Source organism: Cheilinus undulatus, linkage group 20, assembly GCF_018320785.1.
Source record: "Cheilinus undulatus linkage group 20, ASM1832078v1, whole genome shotgun sequence".
In the NCBI taxonomy this organism is placed as follows: Eukaryota; Metazoa; Chordata; class Actinopteri; order Labriformes; family Labridae; genus Cheilinus; species Cheilinus undulatus.
Window position 1 is genome coordinate 27,186,290 of NC_054884.1, and position 25,773 is coordinate 27,212,062.

At 39.6% G+C, this 25,773-nt stretch overlaps 1 protein-coding gene across 4 annotated transcripts in view; it reads left to right on the plus strand.

Moving 5' to 3' along the window:
* Positions 1 to 25,773, plus strand: part of LOC121528260 (zinc finger MIZ domain-containing protein 1-like) — a 189,769-nt gene that overhangs the window by 94,910 nt on the left and 69,086 nt on the right. For all 4 annotated transcript variants that reach the window (XM_041815595.1, XM_041815594.1, XM_041815597.1 and 1 more), the window contains exons 3-4: positions 2,406 to 2,489; positions 11,023 to 11,111. The gene's annotated coding sequence lies outside the window, so the exon portion shown is untranslated. The remainder of the gene's footprint in view (positions 1 to 2,405; positions 2,490 to 11,022; positions 11,112 to 25,773) is intronic.

A 25,773-nucleotide genomic window follows, 5' to 3' on the forward strand; every position in this document is an offset into this window, starting at 1 on the left:
CGGAGCAGCAAAGGGCGACAGACAGGCGGGGTGTGAACAAAGATGTCTCTCCACAAAGGTGCCCTCTCTCATCTGATCCCGACACGTCTCCCCTACAAAGGAAGGCCTGTGCACAGCACGCGGACGCTGCTTGCCTGCCTCTGTTGGTAAATAATGAATAGGTCACACCTGGTGGTCTCCTACAGGCGAGCTGCAGCCTCCGTCCCTTCCCTGGCGGAGGTCTGGGAATAGGTGGTCCAACATTCATCAAAATTCTCCTGCAGTCTTCATTTTTGTGGTGTTTTCTTTAACCTTTAGCTACACGCTGTCACCCTCTGAAGTGCATTAAGAGTGTTTGTGCTGTTAGTGTTTGTGTGGTGACATTGAGAGCCAATAAGAAGCATTAGCGGAGCCTCTGTGTTGGATATGAGCAGGTAGAGATGCAGTCAGAGCCACAACAATGTGATAAATGTCTGACGTACGACCCTACAGGGAGATAAAAATACAGGCTGTGCTTAAACGTGAGTATCTCATGAGGATTTCTTACATTTCCCTCACTACCTGGGGACAGTAAATGGCTAAAAGCTAATTTAATATCATTGTTTGTGACCACTTCAAAAGATAAAAGGAGAGAGATTACAGATTTCTTTTAAATCCTGTTGAGAATTATGCATTATATGTCAGAAAAGCTTGTCTTTTTAAAAATACATGCAGCGTGTGGAGATGCAGTTTAAAGCTTTCTACAGAAACTCTTCATGCTGCTTTACAATGGACAGGTAAAAGGCAGGCGCAGGTGTTATGCAGCTTTCATGCAACAAGACAAAGGTAGCTGGGGGAACTGTTTTATATACGGATGTTCTTAAAGCTACAGGACGTAGAATTCTTGCACTGCAATGTTGGTGTAAATTAAATTGTTACACTCAGGACGTTCACAACTGAAAATTGCAGCATACATATGCAAGAATGGAAATAATATACATTGCATTTTCTCCCTTTTGCTTTTTTTAAAAAAAATCTAGATCAGACCTGATGATATATATCAAATATTGATGAATTCTTTGGAATTTAACCCTTTCAACTCAAGATGAAGGGCAAAACCCCTGATTTTTGTAATGTAGAAAACACAAAAATTGAAATATTTTTAACATACTACATACAAATTAGCTGTCTTTGAAGGGTATTATCACAGCCATGAATATGTTACTAATGAGCAGTTTTTTGCAATACTATTGTTTTTTTTTTTTTTTATTTAAAGCGTTTAATAAATTGTTGCACTCATGGTGCTAATGGCCAAAAATGTCCACCATTCATTGACAGCAATTAAAAAAATATACCTTTAAAAAAAAAAAAGCCACTTTTTTGCATTTATCATTTTTATAAATTGATTGATTGATCAGGGGGACTTTAACACTTTAAATGCCAGTTTAAAGTGCAAAAAGAGTTGTTTTGCAATGTAAAAAAATAAAAAAATAAAAAAAAATTAATATTCCTTTCATATGCTCCATGCAAATTTGATTTCTTTTAAAGGGATTATCACAGTCTTGAATATGTTAATAATGAGCAACAAATTTGATTTTATAACTTATTATAATTTTTTTTTAATTTAAAGATTTTAATAAGTTGTTATAATAGTAACCCTATAGGAAACCAGAAACAAAGCATGCACCTTTTCTCAAATATTAGAAAATGACTGACAAACAGGGGAAAAAAAGGAATTTCAAGACAATAACTCCAAAAAGCGTGTTGTTTTACTTTGATGGTTTAGGGATCAAAATTGTGGTTTTAATGAGGCATTTTTGGTCAGGAACACCCTGAGTGTGTACAAATAGTGTACAGAGCTTATTATTGATTCTGTTGGAAGAAAATACTCTCCAAAATGTATGGTGTTAGTGTTGACATTTTCAAAAAGGAAAACAAAAAAATGACCAAAAAAAGCTGTGTAATGGCTTATACACCCCTCTGTGGGTTAAACGCAGCATGCTTTATCACTGACTGCTACATAAGGAAGTGTGAACTGCTACTGGAAGCTGCTGTTCTGTTGCTGTACCTCACTAATAGCTGCTTACTTGTGATGGACCCAAGTGGCGACCTAAAAAATGAAGCCAATGCGGCAGTGCAAAAAATTGCTATACCGCAAGTGTCTACTTGAGGCTGGCTGCAGGTATTCAGCCCTGGGCAGATGGGATGGACTTGTCTTGAATTGAGGAGTCATGAAAAATAAACTGAACTCCACAAGGTGTATTATTACTAAACAGTAAGTCAGCTGTTCTGATTCATATGATGAGGGAGAAAAGGTGTTAAAAAGTGGCAGCGCCTAACAGCACTACAAATGCTGCTTCCATTTTTTAAACATTTCAACCATCACTGCTCTCATACTTACAAGTGTCTGTTTCATTAAGGTCCACTCTATGTCTCTGTCTCACCAGGACATCCTCAACGCCTTGGCTGCTGCCCCGTCCGTCCTTTGCCCAGCCCCTCTGTTGTGCTCAGTCGTCTGTCTCTGTACCCAGGTGAGCTAATGTCATATATGTTTACATTTTTTAACAACTCATGAAAGACACCGCAGTATTTTATCAAAAAAGTTTAAGTTCTACCGTCTTTCACCCTACTCTCCTTCAATAAAAGAGAAGTAGCAGAGATGAGTGGAGCTGAGCAGCACATCACTACCAGTCATCTTTTGTTATTGTTTTGAATATGAGCCCCCTGATGGTGGAATACATACTGTTAGTTTAAATAAATCAATTTTAATCCATAAGATGTCAATAGTTTGTGAAAAAGTGGCCGTCAATTATTTCAATATATCTTCAAATAGCTCATTTTAGTCCTAAGATATTCTATTTTGAATGTAAAAAAGCAGATAAAGTTGCATTTTATCTGTATTTAAAATGCCATCAAAGTTTTCTTTCAAGAGCTGATTGTTGAGTTGATCAGTCATCTCACAACGCAGCCACTTAGATCCTGCCAAACTCTTTAACTGTGGGAACACTTAGTGAAAATTGCCTTCACAATGTTCTGAAGCTTGGCGGGACATCTTCAATTTGCACTTTTCATCCAAGGCATTTCTATTAACAAGTTAATAAAATTAAAGCAAAAAAATAAGTAAAACTCTGGCTGGAGATGCTACTGTGGGGTTTTTTCCACCTAGTGGTCTGACTCAGTGTGGTTCAGTATGTGGTTAGCAGTTATTTGAGTTTTCAAGATCAGGGGTTACGGTATGAAACTGTAAACTACACCGTGGCATCCTGATGCATTTCCTCTCAAGAATAGTCACTGAAGTAGGGATGGTTCAGACCACATCTACTGGATTTTTCCTGACCAAGTATTGATGTCAGTCTTTTTTACATTCTACATATTTTGCTGATTTATATACATGAACCCTAAAGAGTGAGAAAGGCAGTTAGAAAAATAGCAAAATGTCTTTTTAGGGATGTGTATAGATGATAAATACACAATAAATCAATAAATCCTTTTGGATTCTATCACATGGAATTGTTCCTGTCCTTGGATCGGTAGTGGTAGCTTCAGTGCTCCAATCTGTGCCCATCTGTTCTGCTGAATTTATCAATATTCAGTCACAAAATATAGATAAAACTTGAAAACTTGCCTTTTGTGAGTTTCAAGAATGGCAAATTACTTCTTATTTGCTTTCTATAGGGTTCCTGCGGATCCATGAAAAATCTCAAATTGGACTACAGAAATTTAAGGCGATAAAAATTTTTATTCTTACCAGCGAGAGGTCTTAAATTTTAGAAGGCACTAAGACTAATATGCCTTTATCAAATCCTTGCATTTTTGATCAACTCAACAAACCTGCTAAATTTTGTCATGATAAATATCACTTTATGATTTGTTGATAGAATAGAGGCATAGATGTGCAAGAATTCATCAAGTTTGGGTGTTTCTGACCAAAACAAATCTTCTTCCTATACTATTAGACCTTTCATAAACAGTGTATTCAATCAGGAAACTCAGCCCTGGGCTGGTTTACCTAGAAAATCTTCCACACCTTTAATTTTTTACCTTTTACTACACTTAACGTGGTATTAACATTTCCCTGTCCCCGTAAAAGGATATTTCAGTCTTAAATTCGATTTTTTAAGTCCCAATGTGTGTCTTAACACACTAGATATGTTGGTATAAGGCTGCTGTAAACATGTAAAACACAGATATACTGCATGCATAACTGAATTTTGGATTTAGACCATTAAAAGTTTTTCACCTGTTTCCTGGCTTGGTTTAATACGGGCAGCAAGAATATAATGCTCCGACCTATCACTAGGGGCAATGGCGAACTACCCGGCTCCCCAAACCCTACAACGATATAAAATACGCCAAGCAGTTCATCTCAGTAGAGTCTGTTGTTAGCTGATGTCACTGCCTTCAATGAAAATTCACAGTCAGCTACATGCTGTGTAACTCTGAGGAAGATTTCCCAAATCTATCAGCTACAGTGGTCTACATGTCGTTTAAAGTAACATAACAGAGAGATTTGTGCCAGAAAATAGTAAATTTATCCCCAACTTCTGTCTCTCTGCTCTGGCACAGAGCCAGGGAGCTGTGCTCTAATCAGAGTTCACTCTGATCAGGTCAGGGGGCCGGCTAATTGCTGAAGTGCTTTTCTATTTTTTACTTTAACCAAATACAGCAGGAACAAACATTTTACCTGCAAAGGTGTGCTTTGATCCACATTTAACTTGTCTTTAGTCTTGGATGAATAAAAGAGGCAGAACATGGCTGTTTCTCTCCAAGCAGCCACAGTTTAATCCCTCCTGTCTGTTAGCATCGCGATTAAAGTTTAGGGAAGTACCTAACGATAGACAAATTCTATTCTGACCAGTCTGTCACAATAAAAGCCTCCAATGCTAATCATCACTGAAGACTTTTATTTTTAAGAGCAGCATCAGGAAATTAAGTGTTTTCAGCAACAACTTAACAGATGTCTCATAAATGGGAGAGAGAGACTTATCTCACGTCATTCAGAAAATGAATTATAAGGAATATCTGCAGAATTAAATACAGAAATGAGAAAATGACAATGAGACTCATTTCTGGGCCTGTCATGACATATATGTGATTGTTTCGCTGGTGGCTTTGAAAAGAAGAGTTGTAACATAGCAGCATAGCAGACACATGATTCCTCCATTCAGGATGTTGATTTTTTTCTCATTTGAGAGGATGGTATTTCTTGTGAGTGGGCGTGGCTTTGGCTCTACAGCTGACACGCCCACACCATCCTAAGGCAAATATCACTTATTTTACATAATTTTGACGCTTAATTTTAAAAACTTTGTGATGTATTTACAACTGAAATTTGGCCCGGTGGTTCTTAACACAGTGGCCTGTCATACAACAAACCTAAAGTAGGGATGTTTTTGTCACTTTACAGGGACTTTAAGAGTATGAAGGAACCCTGCTTTGAGCTCTTTTGCCTTACAATCCTGTATTTAAAATTGTGTAAAGCACAGATATTACACAGTTGATGCTTTGAATGATAAAGCCTCTCTTTGGAACCAATGGATGAGCCAAAAAAGTCTGAATACTTTGCTAGTGCAATATTCCCAGTTCATTTTCATGGCCAGACTTGTTCATGCCTTTAACCAGTCTATCGAGAATAAATGATTGATATCTCAAGAATCAGATACGATTTCCCTAAAGTGCTAACTTATTAAGATAAATTGAATTGCCTTTGTCAGAACATTGTCTTTATACATTTATGAAGTGGATAACTTTTCCACAGTAAGTACTTATTGCTTTAAAAACCTTTAATTGTGAAATTTCCAAGCCTTGCACGCCTGTCAGTCTCCTCCACCATGTCAATAGTGCCACTCTGTCTCCTGAAATCCACAAAGCACCTCAGTAATGTAAACGTAGATTTTTTTGGATGTGGTTTATTCAAGAAATACTCTTCCAGGATGGTAGATATGACTGGTTCAGCTGTGCTTATCAGCAGCGCGGGGACGTGTGTGGCAGAGATAGCGTGCAGCGAGTGCGTCACGGAGTGTGTGATTGGAGCTGGATTCAGGACTCAAACTGTGTTTTATCTCTTGTATATCAATCACGCTGCACTGTGGCCTCCGTGCACACAAGCACCGGAGCTCACCGCATTGTTTGTTGCAGCAACCACTCTGCTCTGAAGTGGGATTGTGGTGCCCTTGTTTTCTTAGATATTTCATAAAGGTTGCTGTTCTGCTGTCAGGATTGAAGGTGCACAGAACTCAGCCAAAGCAAGACAAATCATACAAGTCGTGTTGACGGCATTTTCTCCGGTCGATACACTTTACAGGCTTCTGTGTTAACACAAGGCAACAAGCTGCACTCTGAAATACGCTCCTGTCTGCAAGATAAACTCTTGTCATCAAGGAATTGGAGTAACTATCTGCTCCGCGAGTTTTCCTTGTGAGCAAACAACTCAGCAAATCAAAAGGAATGTTTACATGGCTGCAAAAGAGAAGAAGTGGAAGTGGCGAATGGCGCAAAAGAGCTGTAAAAGAAAAGAAGTGGAAGTGGCGAATAACGCCATGTTTCCTGTCTAGTGATTTGTAAAACCCTTGATTTAATTTTGGCCCCGGAAAGCTGGCTCTGCTTACGCGGGGAGTTTTCCCTATAAACAGTGGAAAGGAGACTCCTGCCCCTCGAGTTCTTTCCATTCTTTCCTCTTTGTGAGCGTGTGTTTGCACAGGCTTACACAATCGACAAATTTAAAACATGCACTCTGCTCCTTATTAGGAGGTGAGTTGTTGGAGCTTTTCTTACTGTTTTCCACCTCAGATATTAATGATGCAAGGGAGTACTTTAAAGATTGCTTTTGGGAATTGTGTTCTAGTTTATATTGTTTTGGCCTCAGTGTTTCATGATAATCAGATATTTTACTGCCATGTACCTGGCACAGTTTCACTGTTACTGGGAAAGAGCAACAGATGAAAACACTGAGAAACAGGTTGCAACATAAGTCTGATTATTTGATAGTAAACCCCATCAGGAAAGTGTTGGACGAGTGTTAAACACTTACCTGGACACTACTAGACTAGATTATGTCTTTTTAAAAGAGATAGAGATGCACTGATTGTGAAAATTAGGGCTGACATTAAAGAGGAGGGCAGAGAAACTCCAGATTTGTGAGTCTGAATGTCAGCTGAAAGCTCAACTACAGTAGGAAATTCCTACTACTACCAAGCGCAACTAACACACTGCGAGTCTGCTTCAATACAATCCGAGGCTCTATTACCGTATTGTAGCTAGAAGATGTGCACACTCCATGGCATGAAAACAGAAGGCACTAAAAGAGTGGCACATCTACACTGAACCTGCATGCTATGGACTATGATCATCATAATGGAAATTGTCATGCAGTAAGACTCTTTAAACATTTTTTCCCTTTAGCTGACTCCAAAAAACAAACGTCTATAGGGTTGTATCGTATTGGATTTTTGCCGATATCTACAAAATAATCCTAGCCGATTTGATATTTGAATGTAGTTCAGACCTTAAACTTAGGCCCTTTAAACACATGATTTAAATTGTGAAAATGATGATGAATAAAGAAAAAACCTTAGGCTGAAGTAGGTCTGTTTGTCCGGCCTAAAATGTCACCAACTTATTTGGTAGTACAGCCAATATTTGCAGAGTTTCATAGCCTAAATATCTGTAGAGATTGTCATACCTGCAAATACTGATAATTCACGTTTGTGTCAGTCCAGCAGCATTTCACAATAAAAGCACCAGACGTGCATTTTTTTAAGCAAGCAGCAGAAATATTCTGCCAATATTTATAGCTGATATTTATACCATAAAAAAACAAAGAACAGGAAATGGAAAAATGACAGAAAATTTTTTGCTTTCTGTTTTTTTTTTCTTTTTATTCTCTTTTTTTTGCCTGAAAAAGCCAAGGGCGTTTCTTCCCTCCTGTTTTGTTCTCCTATTTTAACCGAAATTGTGAAACAGCTTCTGTCGTGATTTTAGATTACTCATTTCAAGGTAGAAATACTCTGATCCTATAGGCCCTGTATCCCTCTGTTATTTACCTTTAGTTTTAGTCACAGATATGCATGACCAGAGTAAGCTTACGCAGGTGTAAGTCAGATCAACAGGCTGTAAAATAACTTTAAAAATGTACGTTTCTTCTTCTCATCCCCAGCCTTCCTCTTATTTTCTGTTTTGCATTGTGAGATCAAGCCCCTAAATTCCCGCCTTAGGCACTTTTTTCCACATTTTTTGATGTTTCTTCCTACAACACCAAAGTCCACAGAGACATAAAGAAAAACAACTAGCAAGTTTAGTTGCTGAGCATGATATTGAATCTTGAACACTGCTATTGACTGGTCTCCCTGCAGACTAATTTAACGTGCCATGCAGCTCATACAGTGCATTCTAGAGAAAGGCATCATGTTATTAAGCCCCCTTAATGAAACAGTCAGGATGGACTCTCCATATCTTCTTGCGCTAAAAAAAAAAGGCTCATCTAAATGGAAAACACATTGTCTTCATTATTTGCAAGTGTTGAATGAAGGCAGTTGCCATGGTTACAGCCATCGGAGGGCTGAAGCCTGGTTTGAGGCCAGAGGGGCTACAGGAACAAAGTGGCTCCTAATGGTGAGATTGTACAAATGGCTCTGTGAGAGGGTTATATATCGCTGGCATTTCCATGTTGGCCAACACAGTCGCAGGGCAACAAATGATCACTTTCACATCATATCTCTGTGTCAAGGCAGACTCTGTTAACAAAACAGGATGAATCTCATCCAGTTTTTTGCTATCCTACTACCAAAATATTCTCAGAAATAGATCTTTGAGCGGCCTCTCTTTGTTGTTTTCCAGTGCATCTGCTTTTTAAAGATCCATGTGGAAGCTTCCAGTGCACACCAATCAAAATGCAGATTGTCTACACAGCATGGTGTCCACCCAGGAGAATTACAGCTGAATACTAAGCAGGAAAGAGCTCTCCGTTTTGACTGCTGTTTATGCTTCAGAGACAGGAAGAGGGAGGCAAAATGAAAGAGAGCAAAAATGTGCAGCGTTTAATTCATTTTCTCGTCTGAATGTAGGTTAAATTACCTTTAAATCCAGCACTAGATCACACATCGCAGGTAAATGAGTCACTTGGTAGCTGATAAGCATGCTGGGAATCAGGGACAAGGTGGCTTTTTTTTTCGCCAAGAGAAAGGAGAGACATCACTAATAATAGAGGAAGTGGTCATGTGGGACCTTTGTGCTCCAAGATTCATGTCAGATAATAATTGGTTTACCTGATACGACGCGCTGTGTTTGGACGCTGATGGGGCGGCGGTTAAACAAATTACCAGGGGGTTGACCTTTCGGTAGCACAGGGCTGACCCCAGCGCAGGAAGGGGGAGCGCTGCCTGACTGGAACACACCTCCGCTCTACACAGGCTAATCTAGATGTGAGTGGGAGAGAAAGGATCTGATGTATACCCATTTGACTGGGATATGGGTTACATTAACACTTGGTAGTTCCCACATTTATACATTTTTAATCAACCCAGCAAATTACACAGTATAATTAAATTTGGTTATCACACTCCCAGTAAGAGAGGTAGTCTATCAAGTGATATGAAATTCTATGCAAATTGCTGTGATATAAAAGCATTACTCTAATTCAGTAGTCTTTTAGTTATTGTATGAGGACTTTAGTAATATAGACTAAGGACATAATGAAGTGGAAAATGTGCTTTATTGCTGCTTTTATTGTGTTTTCAGGGGCATGTTGAAATTAAAGCTACTGTGAGGAGATTTATATTCGGTATGAAACTGGAAGAAAATAATACTGATGCTCCTTTAAGAGCTTCATAAACAAGCAAGACCATCAGCGTAGAGTCTGGGTATTCCTAGAGACCTGTTTTATTATAATGGCTGGAATTGCTGGTGTAGGGTAGGTGTCAGGTGAAGTATTTGATGTTTTAATGTAGATCAGTCCTTGTCAGTCCTTGTTCTTATTGATACCACTAACTATATTTTTCTCTATTTTTTGGTGGAAAGATGAAGCCATTGAACATTTTCATTGGGGCAGCTGTAGCTCTGTAGGTAAATGCCAGTCTACCTACTAGTGGTGGTGGTAAACCAGTATCAATACCAGGAGTCTGAAACTCGATCATAGCAGGGGCCAGATTCTAATTTAGCACTGTTGATTAATGATTTTGAGATTTAAAAGTTTAAAGGCTCAAAATTTGAGATAAAAGGTCAAACGTATGAGTTCAAAAAGTCAAGACAAAATGAAATGTCAAATAATGTTTTTAAAGGGAAATATATGAAACAGCAAGTCGCAACCATGTTTCGAAAGTATTAGAATTCAAAATCATGAGTTTAAAAAGGTCAAAAATAGGTTCAGTTTTTAAATTGTGAGTCTAATAGGTCAAAATATGGGATTAAAAGTCAAAGTTAAATGTTGAAAAAGTCAAAACGAGAGACAAAATTGAAAAGCATATGAGTTAAATAGGTCAAAATATTACTTAAAATATAAAATACAGGTTATAAAATGTTATATAACTTTTGAAGCATAAACCATAGCCTTTTACTCTTTTCCAACCTTGAACTTCCTCCATTGTGCCATTCTAATGACGCTATCTATTCCTTCATGGCCCTTACAGAAGCTTCTCTACCTAGCCTGGAACTTGGGTGACTTCCAATGTCTTTAAAGATTAAATTCATACAAATCGCTTCGACATTTAACATTTGACGACATTTGTTAGCCAATTTTACTACATCTTTGATTATTTCTGCCATGAGCTTAGCATGCTAACCCACCATATTGTTTACCCACAATGCATGGTGACAGGCTGTAACAACCAATGGCTTTTTGTTACAGAACATTTTTTTGTTTGTTTTTTTTTCCACACTTTTGGTCCCAAAGAGATGGGAGAACAACTTTATTGCAAAAAAGTCTATAGTTTTAAATATATTACTTACATAAGAAAAATTGAGTTTTAATTTCTGTTTAGTTTTTCTTTTGTTCTTGTAGTCCTATAACTTTAACAATTTCAAGTGACAATACTGCACATATTCTAATGCTGTATTCTCTGATTTTCACAGCTGATCCGAGCAGATAAGGAGGATCACTGCCCTGCAGCAACTAAAGCCAGTGTTAACAGCAGCACCGTTTCAAGCTGACTGTCAGTCAGGTAGGACATTGTGGTTTTATCTAATGCTCAATGCTGATTAGCTTTATGTCACCCCCTTTCAAAAACTCTGTCCTGCAATGTCACAGAGCCCACAAGTGTTAAATCGAACACTTCAGAAGTGTCTGTTGGTTCACACCTCATATAGTTAAACCACACTTTTAAAAGCGTTAAATATTTTACAATATGATGGAGCTGCAGTGACTCTTACGTCCTTAAGGAGCACTCAAAGTCACAGGCGTGAACCCCGACTCAGTGGATAACTTCACCCATGGTGCAAATGTGTCTCAGAGTTGATTTTTTAAATGTTTTTTAGGATGTGACATGGAATCATTCTCTCGCTCTATGCTACTGTGTAGTCAACAGAAGTGAGAAACGTACAAGAATATGTTACTCAAGTAAAAGTACAGTTATTCTGGTTAAAACTTAAGTGAAGTAAAAATACTGATTTTGAAATGTACTCAAAAAAGCACAAATGCACAAAAACTACTCAATTACAGTAATTTCAGAAAATGTTATTTTTCACTCCTGGTTTAATGCTTTTAAGAAGACTTGAAACTACCAATTAAAACAATCAACTGTTAAGAAATGTTTGTTGATTTAATCAGTTTGTAATGTTATAGACTAAAGAGATTTAAAGGTCTCATATTATGCCAAATACACTTTTTCATGCTTTCCTAACAATATATGTGTCCCCTGGCCTGTCCACAGTCCCCCCAAAAATCAGGAAAATCTATTCCCTCCTCCCCTCCCTTTCTCCACCTTTAAGTATATGTGTGCTGAAACTAGCCGTTCTCAGATTTTCCCCTCATTATGTCATGTGGGGAGTTAGCCCCGCCCCCAGGTTTGGTTGGACCTCCTTGCTTGAAAGAAAGCTCCACCCTTCCCTCCTGATAGGCACATCCATTTGTGAGAGGGGCAGAGTCAGAGGAGACCAATATAAACTTGTCTTAAAGGGGCAAGATATGTGACCTTTAAGCTTTGTGTGACTAGTGTAGCACCCCCTCCTGGATATTTGGATGACTGCAATCAGAAAAGAGCTTAAATGCAGTCTGATGGACAAAACCCAGGGGATTAGAATTGTTAAATATAGCACTTAATAGTGCTTATGAAGCAGATTGTGTGGGTGAACGATAACAAATGAAGAGGGATTTAGGATTTCTGTCAAGTCATCTTTGCTGTCATCTGCACTATGACAGCAGGGCAGAGAGATGTCACTGTTTTAGTGAAAATCAGAGTATGAAAGTAGACTAAAGGTATGAAACATGTTTAACTTGTGTAGTGGAAATGAGTGCAATTAAACAGATTTGGATTATAAGCAAGCACTTGCACTCTAAAGCTCCTTTTTGTTAAAGATTCACTCTTGTAAATGCATCAAGGTTCTACACGCTGGTGGCAGCTTGTTTGTGCAAGGTTTATTTCACCCTCATGGGCAGGTTGTTCATGCATTTGAAAAGAAGTCTATTTGTGCTGTAGCTGGCCTTAAAGCCTGTTTCACGTCTTTGTTTATCTGAGAAGAGAAGAGTTCTTCATTCTCAAGACTTGTTTGTCCTTCCTGGGCTCAGACTCTCGGCTAGATCCAGCGGGACTGTTTTCTCTACATTCATGTGATGAAAGAGATCTAGGACTTCTAAGGGGCCCCAGCATGACGTCCACAATATCCATTTTTCCTCAGATCAGAACTAGATTTACTTCCTATCTGAATTTAAATCCAGGGGAATTGTCTGCGGGCCTTTGAGGCACGTCGCACTGTCTCAAACAAGGCACCGCTCAATATTATAACACAATTTGTATGTTAAAAAGGTGGCCCCTTTTGTTTGGATGTGTTTCTAAGTTGTGTTTGTGTGTGGGTGCTCGTATCGACCGGTGGAGGATGTGTCGCTGACAGGGCAGCCTCTCTGGCCATTGTGTCGGGGAGGGGAGGCTACTTGCTTTCAATCCATTATTGACTAATCTCATTAGCCGAGGATGCTAACGCTGAAAGAGCAGCAGAAACTGACTTCTCCTCTCTTTCTCTCTCTCTTGTCTGGATGCACCAATCACGTGCACGCATACAAACACATTGACATGCAAACGCGCTTGGACACACATATTGAAGCCCTCTGCTACAGAGAAAAGGGAGTCACTTGTAATTATAGACAGCAGTTTTGAAAGAAGAAGTTTTTTTATTGCCCTTAATTAATCATTTTAATTAAGTGACTGCCTAGCTGTGCTTTCTGCCGGATTAGCTAATTATATGTTCAGCACTTTCTGCTCGTGTCCTGACTTCTGCGCTGCCCTCGTCTTTGTCCTGCATCAGCGTGTCAGCCTGTTAGGTCTGCTGCTCACGGATCACGCTCACCTGTAAAAACAAAACATTTGCATATCAGCTCTCTCCTGGCAGTGTAATCTTTCAGTCATGGAAACGGAGATGCAAAGTGTCAGTTTGGTTTGCACAGAGGCTTAATAATAGTCTGCAATCACGCAGCAGCTTTACATTGTTTTCTTTCTATTTGAGTGTTTGTTGGTCCAGGTGAGTACAGGGCAGCGCACCTCTGCAGCAGAGAGAGAGAGAGCACAGACCACTGCAGAGGGGAGATTCATGATCCAGCCAGCCGGTAATTGCTGATGGTTCAGCAGTTTTCAGGGCGGCTGAAAACAGGAGGATACAGAATTTCTCAGCTTTTACCCCTTCTTGCAGCAGTCATTTCCGCCTCCTCCTCCTCTCTGATCCAGTGCGTCTCTCTTTCTCTCCCTTGGTGTCTCGCTGCCTCTAACTCCCTCCACCCCACTGTCTATCAGCCTGTGTGTGTGTTTGTGTGTCCCGTATACTTCTAGAAAAAGCTACTGCAGGCAGCATTGTTTATGTTCACCTGTCAAGCTACTTCAACTTTCTTGATGGATGATGTGGAGCTCTGTTGTTTGCCGACAGTGAGAAGATGGGCTGTAGCTAAAAACACCAACGAAGCATATAAGATCTTACACAAAGCATCTACACCTATTATTGAGGAATTACTGATCTGTTTTATCAAAACTGATTGATTCTTACAATAAGAAATAATAATACAGATGTCTGATATAATTTTTCATTCCCCACCCACACAAGGATCAGCTCATACTGACTTACCCAGTCTAATACCAGTAGAATAAACAGATTACTGACATTTTGCTAGCTTGACTTACACTAAATCAGCTAGAACAGGGCTGTTGTCAGAGCTGATAACAATATTGGTATCAGTGGTAGGTGTTGGGTACCATGACCCATTTTAGGGTCCGATCAGAGTAGATTCAGAGGAAGATAATGAAACCAATGTTGGTATTAGAGCTGGATAATGAAACCAGCCTTGGAGTGTTGATTCCCCTGTGTTAAACATTTCTGAGTTAATTTTAACTCTCAAAGTGCAATTTTAACTCCATTCTAAATGAAACGGCCTTCATTGTTGGAGTTATTTGATTGTATTGAGTTTTCATTCAACTCTGAAAAGTCAGTTGATCTAAGCTCTGCCCACTGCCATTTCAAATCTGTTGGGAGTTTTCCCATCATGCACTTGGGCAGGGTGTATTAGATGTTATTTAGATGTCGACTGTTGGACAGAGATCACCGTTGGGATTCTTTTGCTCATGTTTCTGGTGGATGAACAATGCTGCACCATGATTATCCACTAGGTTGGCCGCATAATGCCCGTGTTAGGAGAGGTTTTACAATAAACTGGGGAGCGTAGTATGGGAATTGGTCTGATACAGATACCAGTACGATTATCAAAGAGGTCATCTTAGAGGCAGATACCAAAAGAAGTGTTTGTTTTTGGGGCCAATACCAAGCCAGATTATGAGACCAATACCACGGTATCGCAGACAGGTATCGATAGAAGTCTTGGTATCAGAGGCAGGTGTGGAAACTAGCATTGGAAACAGAGGGAAATTTTGATACTAGCATGGTGTCAGGGGTACATGTTGATACCAGTATTGGTATCAGAGGTAGGCATTTAAACCAGCATTGGTTTTAAAAGCTGATATTGTACTAGAATTGGTATAAGTGTCAGATATGATACAAGTATGGCTGTCAGAGGCAGACAGCATACCAGTAGCAATATCAGAGGCCAGTACTGGTACCAGTAGGACAATCAAAGTCTTAATACAGATAAAAGTACCAGTATCAGAAATGGATTCAGATATCAATGAAGCACTGATATCAGTATCATAATCAAAGGCCACTGCACACACTGTTATTGGTTTCTGGGACAAATGTCAAAGCTAGTATGGGGCCAATACCGACACCGGTTATCATAGGCTGATGTTGGCAGACAATCCCAAAATGGGTATCAGATACTTGTATTGGTAACATTTTCAGACACCAGTTCTCCCTCTGGTATGAGTATTAGAGATTGAAACCAGTCCTATTTAACATTGGGCCCTTACCCCTAAAGCACTAATCATCAACTGGAGGCCCGGGGGCCACATCAGGCCCCCCACAGCTTCCCATCCTTCCCCAGAAGCTCAATTAAATTGACAAAAAGTGCTGAGGAAAATACATATTTATATATATTGCTGTATTTAGGGTGTCTTTCTTTCCTTTTGTGATCCCTACAGATATTCAAGTAACTCCAAAAATAAGTGAGATTTAAACATTTTCTTAAAGGTTGGCTTAATGTTTAACAGTTTTACAAAAGTCTGACTATTATTAACTATTAGTAGCAAATAAGATGACAAACTTACTCATAAGTCCGTTCTTGATTAAGGCAGCAGATTTCTGCAGGGGCGACTGAAAGTTTATTTTTCACTGCCTGAGAATTAAAAATCTATCTATCTTTCTTTGTGTGTTTTTCACTGATGAGAGCGCAGCATATTCTTTCAAACTGGCAGTGCCAGAAATATGAAATATCTCAATCGCCCCCTTGTGGCTATCTGCAGTATAGGGATTTAACCGTGTGAATAGAGACTGAATTCACTGCTAAAGGCTAAAAATGAGGTAAATTTCAAAGAAAATTCAATAATTTTGACAAAAAGTTATTTCATTTAGTTCATTTAACCCACAGACCGTCACAGTGTCTGCATAGAAATAAGCTGGCCTTTGTACAAATGTAGTTGATGACCCCTGTTCTAAAGGATGTAGTGTAAATACCTTGAACTACTTCATCTTTGATTTGAAACTAAGTATTTAAAGACATATACTTAAGGCCATAACAGTCTCCTGCTCACTGCTGCTTTATTTATGCAGTAATATGTCGTCTAGGTGTTAAAATAAGCTTTAAAAAGCCTTTGATGACACACAACAGTATAAATAAACAACTCCTCACATTCTGAAGTATCAGTGCAAGCTATTTGTTTTTCTCCAGCCTGTATGAAAGAGATTATTTGCTGTTGTGTGTGTGCTTGTGTCTTTGAAAGCAAGGGGCTGTTATCACTTCGTTTGACAGCATAAGTAGTGAATTGCATAACGCCTCCTCTGTCCTAGCATTCAATATTCATTTGATGCTATTTATAGCCCACTGTACGATTATATAAAATGAGACGTACTGTTCTACAAACATGTGATCTGCATCACTGAGACTCCTTACATACTCTTTGGCTTTCCTTATATATTCTTCAGGCTGTAGGGACTTCATAAAGAGCAATACCCAGAAGAAGTAATGTGCAGTAAATGAAGAAATCTGGATGTCTGCACTAAGAGGGACAAATGTAAGCTAAAAATATAGCATAATCCCTTTTTAAGGCTCCATTGAAGAATCCCCTTTTTCTCTGCAGACATGTTGGCATTCTCCACAGGAGACAATAAGCGAGCAGATTAATTTTAAAAAAAGGCAATCAAAACAAATCTCCAGCAAATTAGAGTGATGCAAGCAGAGGTCAAGGAGGGGGGATGGAGGTGGAGGTCTGTCTGTTGCATGGGATTCATCACATGCCTGCGTGTGCCCCCCCTGCGGCTCCATAAGGGAGATTTGTGACACAGATTTACTGCGGCCTGTGTTACCTAACCTCTAAATCAGACTCCTCTCCTAAACATGCAGAGCCTTACCCCTCCTTTACTCGCTGAAGACACAGACAGCCTGGTCACGGATATAAGGTGGAGGGGTTTATATGACGGGGGGGATTGAGGGAGGAAAAAGAGGCTGGACCTCTCTCAGCGGATCAAGCGACCGCCAGTCTGGTAATGTGTTGTCATTGACCAATTAGAGAATCCAGATCAAACAGGCCCAGGGAATGGCCCCCTCGCTGCCCCTCTCTAAGCACTCTACTCTTTTTAATTGAGCACATTTGTGGAATGAGAGGCTTCTCCCCGGAGGGACCGATGGCTGCAGATACGAGCAGGCTGTTAACTCGGGATCAGTCCACTCAGTGAGGTTATCAAACAATCGACCAATTCAAAAAATATATCTTTATTAGGCAGGCCTGGTAAAAGATCATTTAATGTGAGAGTCTGTGTGTAAAAGAAGAGAGTATTCACAGAGGTTTAAAACAGAGAAGATGGAATAATGTCATTTTATATCAATGCTACTAGTACAAATAAACCACTCAGTTAAAAGCAGTGATAGTTTCAGGGGAGTACCTCAGTCTTACAAACCCAAATGTCCATTATACAACAAGTTTTTACTCGTTTTAACCACCAGAAGCTTATAGTCATACTAGCCCATCACAAAGTTCCAAAAGTGTCTTTTTATTCCTATTTTTCCAACTTTTCCAGCTTTGTATTTGCATCCTACACAAAAAACATTAGAAGGGATTTAGTAGTAGTTAACAGTTTATTTAAATAGGAGAACAACTCTTCGATGGTATAAACTAATTTGACAAAAATTTGACAAGGAGAAAGTGCAGGCAAGTGTAGATTTACAGGGTTAAAAGTTGTAACTCAGTTGGGATCAGTTTGTTTCATGACTAGGGTATTATGATATGTAGCATATTGTGAGTTAAATGTAATGTAACACCTATTTGTTGGGGCATTCTGACTTACAGAGATGTAAAACTGAAAATAAAATGTTTTTTAAATTTAAAAAATCAAACTATTAAAAGAAAAATTTTAAAGTTGCTGATGGTACATAAAAGATAGATAATGAGAAACTTTTCAGTAAAAAAGGAGACAAAGATGCTTAAAAAAGATATAAAAATGGATATTAAATGGAACTAAATGTGGAGATAGGCTGGATTAAGATTGAAAAACTACTCTAAGGAGCAAGACTGAATGGAAAATATGTTTCAGCACTGTGAAAATGAGGTTTTCTGCTTCTCTTTGTTTTGTAATATTTTGTTCCATTTTTAGAAAGTAAAGAAATGAAAGGAAAATCTGTCTAATTCAGTATTGTTGCTCTGCTTATTTCCTGTCTTTCTATTTATCCCTCTTCTTTTTTGCTGCAATCCCAATTTTTTTCTTCTCTTTCTCTGCATCTCATCTACTTTTCCTCTGCATCTCCCTCCTTTCTTTTTTCTGCATCTCCCTTCTGTTTTTCTACATTTCTCCTTCCTCTTCTCAATTTCTGCATCACTCTCTTCCGTCAGTCTTCATCTTCCCCTTCTCTTTTTCTGCATCTCTATCCCTTTACAATCCCATCCTTGTTCTGCTTGAGGTTTCGGCCCAGTAAAAGCAAGTTCTTCCTCGCCCCCGTATCTTAGTGCTGTGCTCATGATGGATTCATGTTGGGTCTTTTAAATACTGTAGCAAAAAGTATGGTCTAGACCTGTCCCGAAAAGTGTCTTGAGATAACAGTCGTAAAAAAATGGGGCAAGGCAGATGAAGATTTATTGATTCAGTGGTTGATTGATTCAGACTAAAAACTAAACAAGCATTTCAAGGCACAGTTTTTGACCTTAAACAGACATAATGAATCAAAATAATTGCTTAAAAGCCAATGAAAATAATGATTAGTTGCAGCCGAGCTAGAGAAAATCCCTGCTGATGAAATTTTAAAATAGAGATGTTAGCGAGGTCATCCTGAGTGCTGGCAGTTTGATGGTCTGTCTTCTCAGGCTTCTTGATTGAAACAGAGAGAGCTCATGTTGCTGCTGTCCATCAGTGTCTGGGCAGGTTGAGCTCATGCACTATTTAAAATCCCCCCTCTCACTCTCGGCCTCTCTCTCCTCCCATTCACTCAAAGTCACTAAAGACCAAAGGTCACCTCCACAATGGAGACAAGGAGGTCCTCCATCCCCCTGCCCACGCCTGTAACCCCGTCGGACTCACGCTCGCACACAGCCTCCCCTAACGTATCAGCCCTGGCCGTACACCTTCCACACCTCCAGGCAGCAAACACACAAACATGCAAACCCTCATGTTCAGTGCTCAGCCTTCTTTGAATTCCTTCCCATGTATCTTACAGCTCGCCTGTCGCTCCTCCCGCCAGCTCTATCTCTCTCTCTCACCCAGACCTCATAATGGCTCCTCCCGGGTAGCGGCTGCGTCTGCTGCAGCTCCTGCTATTTCAAAGTTTTAGCTGGCCGGATTAAGCGTGGTATGTGGAAAATGAACAGCCACTCGCAGGAGGGACACATGAGCTGAATGCATAATAAACCAGGAGACTGGCAGGGGAGAAAGAAAGGATGTAGGGTGAATAAAAGGGGAAACACTCAAGTTTTTGAGGTGGTGTCAAGGCAACAATATCATTCACATTAATGGAGAAAATGCCTCTCTAACTTTCCCTCTGCACTCATGATGAAAGGAAGTTTTTAAGTGTTTCTGAGGGTAGAAATGCCATTTTTTTTCTACAGGACATGCTTTAGACTGCAACCTTTACAGGGTTAGAAGTTCACATGCTGTTATAATGCTGTACTGCTATTTATAAGGCTGTTAGTCACATTTGCTAACTCATAGCTCGCAAATTGATCAACAGTTAAAAGAAAATGAAAAGTGATAATCAACAAGGAATTCTGGTCTCATTTAAGATAATACAACACATTTGATGACCCATTAACTGCAATAGCCAGCATTGGCATCCAGCCACATGAGATTACAGTTAGTAGGGAAGTGGCTGAAAGTTAATAGGCTTTGACTGTGTTATAGTTTTACATGTAACAACAGAAACGTTTTATGCACAAATAGCTAATAAATATTAGCCATTATTATCTGACATTTTACTGCTACTTAGGTGCTTTACACTAGCTTTAGCTGCTGTCTTAAGGTAGCTTGGCGAAACAAGCAACTCATAATGGTAATATCAGCTAATTGAAAGTGCTTTAATGCTAGCTTTAGCTGTTGTTGTTTGCCTGGAAGAAATAACTAACTGTTCATGTTAGCTTGGAACATATTTTAGAAGTTTATGCTAATAAAGTATACCTTAAAAGGCTATCTTTAGTAACTGTCCTAAGGTAGCTTGGAACAATTAATAAGTAAATGTTAGCTAGTAAAAGATAACTAATAAACAAGCAAAGTTAATGTTAGCTAATGTGATTTTATCAAGAAGGAGCTTCAACACAAGCTCTAACTGTTGTTTAAAAGTGGCTGAGTACAAATGATTTAACATTCCTGCTAGCCACATTAATAATAATACCCAGTCTTCAAATGCTAGTTTCAGCTGTTTTTAAAAGAAAGTTAGCTTTGAACAAGTCTGTAGATGCTAGCATTAGCTTGAAACAAAGCTTATCTAATATAATTAAGGTAAATCTAATGTAGCAAACCCAGGAAGTGCTATCTAGTGTCATCTATAGTAGTTGTTTAAAGGTAGCTTGGAGCAAGTTTTTGTTATCAAATAAACTTAACCAGCTAAGTTAATGTAAACTAATTTTAAGTTATCAAGGAGGGGCTTTAATCCTAGCTGTAGATGTTGTCTAAAGTTTTTTGGTTCAAATGATTAGCTAACATCCTGTAAATCATGTTAATATCCTGTGTTCCAATGCTACTTTCAGCTGCTTTCTAAAGGTAGCCTGGAACAAGTTACCTTTATATTAGCTTGGAACAAATGTAATGTATGTACTAGCTAAGGTTGTGTTAGCTCATGATGTATAGCTATAAAGATTGTTGGCCAATGAAGTATAGTTATAAAGTGCTCAGCTTGGAGCAAGTCAGTAGATGTTTGCGTTAGCTTGAAACAAATTCCATGTATGAACTAGCTAAGGCCATGTTAACCAATGAAATAAAGTTATCTGATGTGTGTTTGTACAGCCTTATTTATTGTTAAAATGTAGCCTGAAACATGTACTAAATGGTAATGTTAGCTTGGAAATCTCTTTTATACCTAAGATTGTGTCAGCTAATGACGTATACTTATAAAGTGCATAAATCCAAGCTTAGTTGTTGTTTAAGCTTGTAACAAGTAACTAGATGTTAACATTAGCTTGAAGCACATTTCTTGTATATACTAGCTGAGGTCATGTTAGCCCATGTAGTTATGAAGTGCCTAAATCCAAGCTTAGTTATTTTTGCTTAACAACATGTTATTGTTAGCTTGGAACATCGACCTAGCTGAGGTCATGCTAGCTAATGATGTATAGTTATAAAGTGCCTAAATCCAAGCTTATGTAGCTGTTGTCAAGCTGGAATAAGTAACTAGATGTTAACGTTAGCTTAGAACAATTTTCTTAAATGTGCTAGTGATGGCTGAGTTAGCTTAGCTTAGCTGTCGTTAAGGGTAGTCTGGAACAAGTAACTTGATGTTAATGCTAGCTCGATGCAAATTTTATGCATGTACTAGCTAAGGTATTGTTAGCCAATGAACTTTAGTTATGAAGTCCTTAAATCCAAGTTGTTAAAGGGTAGCCTGAAACTAGTTAAAAGATGTTTTATATATGAATTACCAGCTGAAATACAGTAGCCTACAACATTACACCAGTATTTGAGCTTGGCAAGGCTGATAAAAAAACACAGGCAGGTATAGTGAGCATTAGGCTAGCTGTGTATAACTGCTAGCTTTGCATTTCAAGGCGACACTGTCATGTGGCTCATCTGTGATGCCTGCAGCACCCCAGGGGAACTGACCCCCCCACTCTCCCCTCCTCTACTATTAGTGCGAGGGTGGAAGGAAATTAAAAGAGTAGCTGTTTGGAGGGCAAACAGGAGAAGGAGGATCTTCTGCGATGTGGCCGTAGGACCATCTCTTTCTTCACTTGCTCCAGCAGCCAAGCAACTTTTAGGGTGGGTGTGGGTGGTGAAGAGAGACCAGCCCCCATCTGCTTTTGTCCTTTTTTTTTATCACAGGCCTCTGAGACTTGGTGAAACGTTACACTTGGTTAGAGAGGAGATATTGCTTAGGCCCCTCTATGATCCCCGGCCCTCTGTTTTCTTCTTCTGCTGCTGCTGCTAGGAGTAAAAAATGGGAGGGGAGGGGGTTTGGTTGTAGCAGCAGCAGTGGTGGGGGCTTCAGCCTAACCCCCCACCATCACCACCACCATGCTCCCTTTGCTTTTCTAATCACGCTGCAGATGTGCCTGATGGCTGAACAATCTTTGTGTGCTGAACGTGGGGCTCCCGCAGGAATCCAGGAGGCTTGCTTATGTGAGCTGTCATGAAAGGGGGGAGAAAAAGTGAGAGGGCAGGGAAGGAGGGGTCTGTGTGAGAGAGAAACAGGGAGAGAGAGAGAGTTAGATGGAGAAAGACAGGGAAAGAAGGAGAGATCAGTGAACAGCGACCAACACAGCAGGGCTCCTTGGATTGTGTGAGTGAGTGAGTGGCACAACTGCGAGCCCACCCTCGCTCCCGGTTGCCGCTGGAGCTGCAGACCAAACCACATTAAATAAAAGAAATCCATTCCCAAGCCTGTTAAGGAGCCATGTGGGGAAGTGTGAGAGTGTGTGTCCATATGTGTGTGCAGCAGCAGCAGCAGAGAAACGGGGGAGAAAGGGAGGAGGTGATGGAGGTAGGGGGAGGTGGGACAGGCAGGAGGCAGTTCATATTATCCTCCGTGCCAGCTCTGGATGGAGCCTGCCGAGGATTATGGCACATTCTGTAAAGGCAACAATGGAAGAGCCGCCGATTCGTACACATTTCCATCCGCTCTTGCTTTTTTTTTTTTGCGAACAAACACAGCTTTGTCCTCGCTGCCTGCCTGGCCACTTACCAGGCAGAGAACCAGGCAGACACCTGGAGTCCTAGAGCTGCCCTCTCCAAACTAAACAGCCCCCCTCCCTTTCAGTGGTGCGAGGAAACGGCGTCTCTACAATGTTGAGATAATTAAAGGGGAGCTTTCACGCCGGCCTCGGCCGACACTCGGAAGAAAACAAGACATATCTCGGAATCAGAGCTCATTAAAATCAGGAGGGTGAAGAGATGCTTCCACCCCCTCCTCCCTCATCTTTATCGCCTTTAAGCGAGTGCTGCAAACAGCCGAGCACCAGTCAATGATGGTGCAGATTAGTCCTTCATTGCCTAATTCACCTGTAATAGATGACATGCAGGGACGCCATCACCTTGAGCTGCACATCACAACGTGTCCCAACGAGGTGACAGAGTGATGCTGATCCCTCGGCTCAGGCCACCTCGCTCTGTTTTAATACTGTCAGCAGTACTTTGAGCCTTCGATTAGTGAGGTGGGGTGTTTCACACAGCTCTGCGGAGGTGTAACACCCTGCCTGTAGTGTTGTTGTAAAGCACATTAGGAGTGACTGAGGGTGTTGTTATGGTATCATGATGCCAGTCCAGCACTCAAGGGAAGGTGAGAAGATCCATCTGTGTGTGCGTGTGTGGTCGGTATGGTGGCCAGTGCTGTGCTCTCTGTCTATTGGCCCCCAACCCTCTTTTTGTGGTCGCTACTTTAGCCAAGTCCAACTGTTTTTCTTAAGCTGCATCTGTGACTTGAGGCAGAAGTTTGGTTCAAGTCCTATTCTCTTTAAAAAATGTGTTAATTATGTAGTTATTAACATTTGTTTAACAGATTTACAGCAGAATAATTTGTTTCGGAAACTCTCATTTGCTTAAGAAGAAATGTTCTTTATCAAGGTTGGAAAGTAACTAGCATTCAGCATGAACCGCACTTGTTCCTGCTCTTCCTATGCTGATAGGGAAAGCATAAGTCAGGGAGGGAAGCAGCAAAAAAAAAAAAAAAAAAAAAAAGAACAGAGCACAACAGGCATCAATGACAACAGAATGACACTGATTAAGTTAGAAGGGGATTAAAGGAGGAGCTGGGGTGGAGGAGGGTTGCAGAGAGTGGCAGAGCATAGCCAAGCAAGAGCAGTTTAAATAAGGTAGTATGAGGGCGATTAGCCCAGAGTATGCTAAGACCACATCGGCTAGCTTGCATGAGCTCTGCTGATCTCAGTTATGGCAGTGCTTAAACTGCCTGCCTGAACTAACGTTATATGCTCAATAAGTTTTCATGTGTTCTTCCAATTTTTTGAGTACATTTTTAAATCAGTAATGCTTTTTTACTGAAGTATATTTCAGGGACATATTCTGCTTCATTACATTCTAAAAAGCATAAACTACTAAGCAAAAATTTCATTTTAGTACAAAGATCCCCTGAACAACCTTGTTGGTTGACAACAACCTCACCAGTTTGTTCCCAGGTGTTTTGTATCTAAAAAAAGTGCTCACTAGGGATGCATGATATAGGATTTTTGCCATACTGGCAATATTTACAAAATAATTTAGGTGATGCTGATATCAATACTGATATTTAAATGTAGTTCAGACCTAAAACTGTAAGCCTGAAAACACACAGTTTGCAGACAGAGCTGACAGAGGCAGATTTTTTTTTGCCAAAATTTTAGTTGTAACTACCGGCATTAAATATTCATTTCCACCAAAACCTGTATCATACAGATAACTACGTCCATCCCTATTGTTTATTCATGGCCTGCATGGCAGTGAAATGTAAGAACTAACAGCAACTAAGAGCAGCAAAAAAGAGCAACGCTTCAAATAGAAAACATAAGCTAATGTCAAAACTAGCAAAACGACAACTGTATTCACTCAAGTTGTTCTGCTGTATATTCTTATTGAAGTAAGGATTATTTAAGTATGATAGAACATGCAAGGAGTTAGTTTTGAGTCAAAAATCTGGGTTTTATTGACACTATTTGTATGGATAAAATGAGTTTGGAGAGATAGCTAGCAGTGCTACAGTTCCCTAGCCTATTGTCAATCTGAGAACTTAGCTTGTCTGCCTGATGCTTCAATAGCGTTATTTTGTATTGTCTCAAATTTGAACTAAAATATCACAGCCAGTAGCACTTCATGTTCCAGAGCAGTACAGAAAAACACACTTGCTCCAAATGTAAGCTAACAGAAGTCAGAGCTAGCAAAAAGTCAGCACAATGTTATTTAGTCATTACAGAACTGTACATTTTTCTATCTTACATTTATTAACTCTTTTGATGGATAATAGAGTAAGAGATGCAGCTAGCTTTAGCCTACATAAGCACTGATCCAGACTAAACAAAAAGGATGGTAATCATATCCCACATACAAAAAGATTAAATTTAAGGCCTGTTTTTGTTTATTAATACAGCAAAATGCTAACATAATCAGTATTTAGTGTGATGAAGCTGCTTTAAGAAAATCTCTCCTTCTGTAACATTTTGTCTTGTGAGCTTAATGCATCCGTAACTACTTTCTCAAACTGTAAGTAAAATATAAGCGCTAACAGCAGCTGCTGTTTCAGATTAGTACTGAAAAACACGATTGCTGCTAGCAAATGTAAGCTAGTCAGAGCTAGCAACAAGTCAGCACAATGTTATCTAGTCATTACTATAGAGCTGTGCATTTTTCTTCAAGAAAAACTAGTTCAAGGTTGTTATAACATGAAAGGCTTGAATTTCATCTAAA